Source organism: Phyllobates terribilis, unplaced genomic scaffold (genome assembly GCF_046119375.1).
Source record: "Phyllobates terribilis strain yellow unplaced genomic scaffold, ASM4611937v1 Scaffold_5__5_contigs__length_657084704, whole genome shotgun sequence".
Lineage (NCBI taxonomy): Eukaryota > Metazoa > Chordata > Amphibia > Anura > Dendrobatidae > Phyllobates > Phyllobates terribilis.
This window is the reverse complement of record NW_027362765.1, coordinates 100,343,532-100,349,531: the sequence shown is the minus strand read 5'-3', so window position 1 is coordinate 100,349,531 and position 6,000 is coordinate 100,343,532. Positions and strand designations below refer to the sequence as shown.

The 6,000-nt window shown below is 43.8% G+C and overlaps 2 non-coding genes and 1 pseudogene across 2 annotated transcripts; all 3 read right to left on the bottom strand.

Annotated features, from left to right (window-relative positions):
• Positions 1-427: 427 nt before the first annotated feature.
• On the bottom strand, positions 428-609 carry LOC141150634 (U2 spliceosomal RNA). Its single transcript, XR_012246781.1, has one exon. It is a non-coding gene; the product is annotated as a U2 spliceosomal RNA (small nuclear RNA).
• Positions 610-3,293: 2,684 nt separating this feature from the next.
• Positions 3,294-3,446, bottom strand: LOC141151147 (U2 spliceosomal RNA; annotated as a pseudogene).
• Positions 3,447-4,525: 1,079 nt separating this feature from the next.
• LOC141150841 (U2 spliceosomal RNA) lies at positions 4,526-4,725 on the bottom strand. Its single transcript, XR_012246936.1, has one exon. It is a non-coding gene; the product is annotated as a U2 spliceosomal RNA (small nuclear RNA).
• Positions 4,726-6,000: the final 1,275 nt, after the last annotated feature.

Sequence of the window (6,000 nt, the reverse complement as noted above, 5' to 3'; positions counted from 1 at the left end):
GGCTCAGGTGAGTTTAACCGGCTGCAGTTGATAACAAGGGCATTTACTAAATAGATGGTGTGTGTTCAACAATATACAAAAAGGACAACTATATTGTGCAACTTATCTCCCCACCTGTAGTTAGGTGAAAACTCCAAAATCCTTGCCTAATATGGCTGTTTATCCAAAAGGAAGGAAAGAGGGGATAGCTAGATAGATAGTATTGCATTAAAGTACAATGCAATGCAATGCAGTAAAATTCCATGCAGAGTTGCTAAAGTTGAACCAAAACGAGTTTGTCATCTGGCTTCTGCAACTTTTAACATGAAAAATCCAATGAGGGGAAGAAAAGCAAAGCCAAAAAGTCCACCCAAAAATCCGACAAACAAGCAAAATCAACAAAATGCATTGAATTCAATTCTTTCTGATTTTAGAAACTGCATTAAAGAAGGGGTGCAGCGGTCCTGGAAATACTGCAATACCAGGTCAATGCGTGGAGTGGACAGAGCAAGCTCTTTTTCCATCTCCCTGTTCTAAAAATCCATTTAATATATCGACCCCAGATAGGGGACGTATCAGATATTAAACTGACAAGAACAGATTTTTTGATTGAAGCTGCATCCAAGGCACTGAAAAATGTGACCGAAGTCACACCAAAACAGCGCACGAGGCGAGGATTCATGTGGACCCTTCCCGGAGGAGAGGGTCCCCAATAAACCATCCCCATCCCTTCGAGCCAGAAGGCCACAGCGAGGGTCGGGGATCTCCGATGCTCTCCCTAGCCGAAGCCGGAGAAGAGCCGTTTCGTGCTCCCAGCGTCCAGCTAGGCTGCCACCCTAGTGGAGCTGGAGACTGTGTTGGTTTCTCAGCCCAAAGCTGACCGGATCTCCAACCGGGTTTATAAAAATTCCCCTTCCTAGCCCGGAGGCCAGGAATAGGGGGGTTTGCTCAGAAAGTATGATAGGCAAAGGTGCGGCATGCTACGAAGCCCAAGTCTTTCTGTGGTTCCCTGTCCCAGTAAGCTTGGACTCCCCCAGGGCGCCTACTCCTGGGGCACATTGCTCCAAAGCCTTCACACTTACCCAGCCTAGTGACTTCGATCCTGGAGAGCCATGTTTTCCATCAGATGACTCTATGAGCCACCTGGCGTACTAACAAGCGCACCAAACCAGTGTGTAATGTGCATCAATTTACTAGGGCAGCCCAAGTTCAAAACCGCCTTTTCAAAAGATCAGGTTTCATCAGAATATCAAGCACTCAATAACATAAAACGTATTGTTAAGGCTGATAATCATCATGTCGAAACCAAAAAACTTAAAAAAAACAATTACAACATAATTTCACATTACAGCAATCCTAAAAATACATAATACACATAAAAAAAATTAAACAGAATCACCTAAGCAGAACTTATGAACTTGACATACCTCCTCTCTACCCATAATAGCATAACCGCTCCAATATCTGCTGATTCAAAGCACCACTCACTGGGTCAAAATTTCCCTCCACATATTCAATATCCTTTTTGTGCCCTTTATAGGTAGAGAAAAATTTACCCTAATCTGCTTTCAAATTCGCTATCACTTTATCCGCATATAGCTGAAAATCTACACCTTCCTTCTTCAAACGAATAATCTCCATCGCCACTGTCTTCTGACCGACCACTGAAAAAGCCCCCCTCTCCAGAGGAACATCACTACTTGCTTCAACGATCCCCTGAGAAATACTTGCTACCTCCATACTTGCTTCTTCACTTTTCTCTTGAATAGTTACTTTTTTAACCTCCACTTTACTCTTATTTTTATTCTCTTCCACCTTTCTACCCCTTCCTTCCTTTCCCTTCCTCTTAGGACAATTCTTAAAACGTTGTGATACCTCTTTACATAAATCACATCTCATTCTTAAAGGGCAGTCCTTAGGCGAATGACCAGTCTTGTAGCACAAGCCACACCCCTCATTGGTACAATTCTCTTTCGTATGGCCATACAGATTACATGGTCTGCAAAAATCTCTCATTCCATCATAATATAATTCTCCATTTACACTACCCAGACAAAATTTCGCTGGCGGAAGCAAATAATAACCTGCTTCATCCATTTTCATGTTAACTATGAATCTCCACTTTGAAGTCCAAAACCCAAATTGGTTCAAAATGTTGCCTTTAGGCTTGACAGAACTACAGTAGTACTCCATAAAAGTAATTATTTCTTCCTTCGCCATAAATGGGGAGAACATTTTAACCGTTATCATCTTCTCTGAAAACTGAAAATGAGGCATTATTTTAACACCGTCCAAGCTAGAGTCTTTAGAAGCTATAAGCTTCCTCTCCACCTGAAATAAATGATTTTGGTCAAAGAAAATAATGTCATAATAACCTTTCTTCGTGTAGTCCATAATCGCAAGAACCTCCTCCGGTTTCAACTCAGCCAGTACCAGCACGATCTCTTTCATCACAAACTGGTAATCCTTGGCATCCCGGAAATCTTCCAAAACGTACAAGCGTAGTCCATGTTTGACTCTGGCAAATTCAGGGACCGAAAAGCTCACTCCATCCGGCCCAGCCATCTTCACTGAAAATAAAGCTCCACACTACAAGACTGCAGAGTGAGGTGATCGCTCCTCATTGTCTGGGGACTAATCCAACTCGCCAAAAGCAGCACGGGGGTAAGCCCTCACCATTAAGCAAGGGCGATCGCCCGAGGCCAATGAGCCGGGTACCCCAGACACCTCCGGCCAAGACCAAGTGCAGAACCATCAAATTTTTTTGATTGAAGCTGCATCCAAGGCACTGAAAAATGTGACCGAAGTCACACCAAAACAGCGCACAAGGCGAGGATTCATGTGGACCCTTCCCAGAGGAGAGGGTCCCCAATAAACCATCCCCATCCCTCTGAGCCAGAAGGCCACAGCGAGGGTCGGAGATCTCCGATGCTCTCCCTAGCCGAAGCCGGAGAAGAGCCTTTTTCGTGCTCCCAGCGTCCAGCTAGGCTTCCACCCTAGAGGAGCTGGAGCCTGTGTTGGTTTCTCAGCCCAAAGCTGACCGGACCTCCGACCGGGTTTATAAAAATTCCCCTTCCTAGCCCGGAGGCCAGGAATATGGGGGGTTGCTCAGAAAGTATGATTGGCAAAGGTGCGGCATGCTACGAAGCCCAAGTCTTTCTGGGGTTCCCAGTCCCAGTAAGCTTGGACTCCCACCAGGGCGCCTACTCCTGGGGCACATTGCTCCAAAGCTCTCACACTTACCCAGCCTAGTGACTTCGATCCTGGAGGGCCATGTTTTCCATCAGATGACTCTATGAGCCACCTGGCGTACTAACAAGTGCACCAAACCAGTGTGTAATGTGCATCAATTTACTAGGGCAGCCCAAGGCCAAAACCGCCTTTTCAAAAGATACTACACTTGATCTTAGCCAAAAGGCCGTGAAGCGATACTATACTTGATCTTAGCCGAAAGGCCGAGAAGCGATAACCTGAATTGGTTTTGGCCTAGTGTGGCACCCTCGGATCCTGAAAAATCCATTTGTGGAGATGGGCACCTGGACTCCCGTTAAGAAGACATGTTGTCAACCTCTAGATCCCTTACATGCCTCCACTTTTCGGCTTGCTGCTGCTGCAATCCACGCGTTTTAGATCTGCATAGCTCCACCTATTTTAGCAAACCACCCTCACCCCCTGCTGTTCCCACCCGCCTCAACACCGGAGGGAGGGAGGAGAACCAATTAAGGGAAAAAAAAAACGAGCAGCCTGTCTACCCTTTGCAGGAGTGTTGCTGATTACTTACCTTACCTGCTGCTGCTGGTTGTTCAGCAGACTGAAAATTGCTGCAGTGCGCAGGTAGATAAGGGTCAGAGCCTATTATGACACGCGCAGTGTTCCATTGCCACATTACATCTACTGCAGGCAGGATACCTGGCTGGCTGAACAGCACTAAGAAGCTCACAGAGACAGCCATAAGCAACACTTTAAAAGAACGCCACAGACCAAACTTTTTTTGGTTATTTTTTATAGTCTGCAGGCATGAAATTAAAGAAGTCAATGATCCACCAGAGGGAGACAACATTTCAGAAAAGTCATTGTAGCAAGCCAAAAAAGAAATTTTAAGTGCAGGGTAACCAGTGCACATACCTGTTGGCTCAGGTGAGTTTAAACTGCTGCAGTTGATAACAAGGGCATTTGCTAAATAGATGGTGTGTGTGCAACAATATACTAAAAGGACAATTATATTGTGCAGCTTATCTCACCACCTGTAGTTAGTTAGGTGAAAACTCCAAAATCCTTGCCTAATATGGCTGTTTATCGAAAAGGAAGGAAAGAGGGGATAGCTAGTTAGATAGCATTGCATTACAGTGCAATGCAATGCAATGCAGAGTTGCTGAAGTTGAACCAAAACGAGTTTGTCATCTGGCTTCTGCAACTTTTAACATGAAAAATCGATTGAGGGGAAGAAAAGCAAAACCAAAAAGTCCACCCAAAAATCGGACAAACAAGCAAAATCAACAAAATGCATTGAATTCAATTCTTTCTGATTTTAGAAACTGCATTAAAGAAGGGGTGCACCGGTCCTGGAAATACTGCAATACCAGGTCAATGCGTGGAGTGAAAAAAGCAAGCTCTTTTCCCATCTCCCTGCTCTAAAAATCCATTTAATATATGGTTCCCAGATAGGGGACGTATCAGATATTAAACTGATTAGAACAGATTTTTTTTTTTTAAGTTGGCTATCCTCCACACGGGGAGAAAACCGTTTATTTAAAATTTAACAAATTACAGAAAAAAAAACATTACATCTACATTGAACTTTCAGAACACAAAGAAAAATAAAGATTACATCACAGCAATTTTACAAGCGTCAACTATTCCATTGGTTAAAAAGTAGAGATGAGCGGTGTTCGACTCGAACTGTTCGCCAATCTCAAATTCGAGCTGTTTTGGGCGGTGTTCGAGCCTTTCGGCGAACAAGAACAATTTGATAAAAATTCGGCTGTTCGAGGTTATGTTCGATAACTGTTCGTGCACCAAAATCATAACTGGATTTTTTCTCAGTAATGAAAATTAATGTTAATACGCAGTTGGAGTGTACAGCGGGGAGGGGCAGGGGATGAATCTCTGCAGGAATAATGAAGATCTCCATTTTTTTTTCTCTTTCCCGCATTTACAGTGGGGAGGTGCAATCTGTCAGCAGCGCACACACGGAGCGAAGTGCTTTTTTTCACACAAGCAAGGGCATGTGTCATTGGTAGTGTATGTCACATGTCCTTGCCCAATAAGACCCAGCCATTTTCCCCGTCGCCACCATTTTCTCACTGCTGCGGCTGCGTGTTAGACCGCACCGCTGTTGCTGTGTGAGCTATACCTTGTTAATTTCTAGCCAATTTTCGCACAAATCTACAGATAGCTTGGGAGTAGGGAAGAGTTGTGATTGCAGTCCTTTTAAGGACTAGGTTACAGCATTTCCTACGACTTTTATCAGGCAGGTCTGTGCTCTTAAATAGATAGGTTGGCAGTAAAGACTAATTGTAATTGCAGTCCTTTTCAGGACTAAGTTACATCAGTTTTTGCCAGGCAGGTCTGTGCCAGTGCTGTGCAAGTTTTTTTCACAGCATTTGGCTAAATCTAGCAAAGCTAATCCTTTTTGGCCTATTGCAGTGTGTGTTAGTCAGTGGAGTAGCCTATCTGTGTTGCAAGCTACACCACCTGTGTATAGAATACCAATTTTTTTACTGCACCTAGTGAAGTAAAACCTTTTGGGCATAGCATCATTCTATTAGTCCATCTATACTAACCTCCACCAGGTTGCAAATTGAATATATTTTTTTTCTCCATCTAGCTCTGAAAAAAATATATGGGCTTCTAGCAGTGTGTGGGACTTGTTCTATTAGTCCATCTATACTGACCTCCATCAGGTTGCAAATTGAATATAATTTTTTTCTGCATCTAGCTCTGAAAAAATATTTGGGCTTCTAGCAGTGTGTGGGACTTGGTCTATTAGTCCATCTATACTGACCTCCATCAGGATGCAAA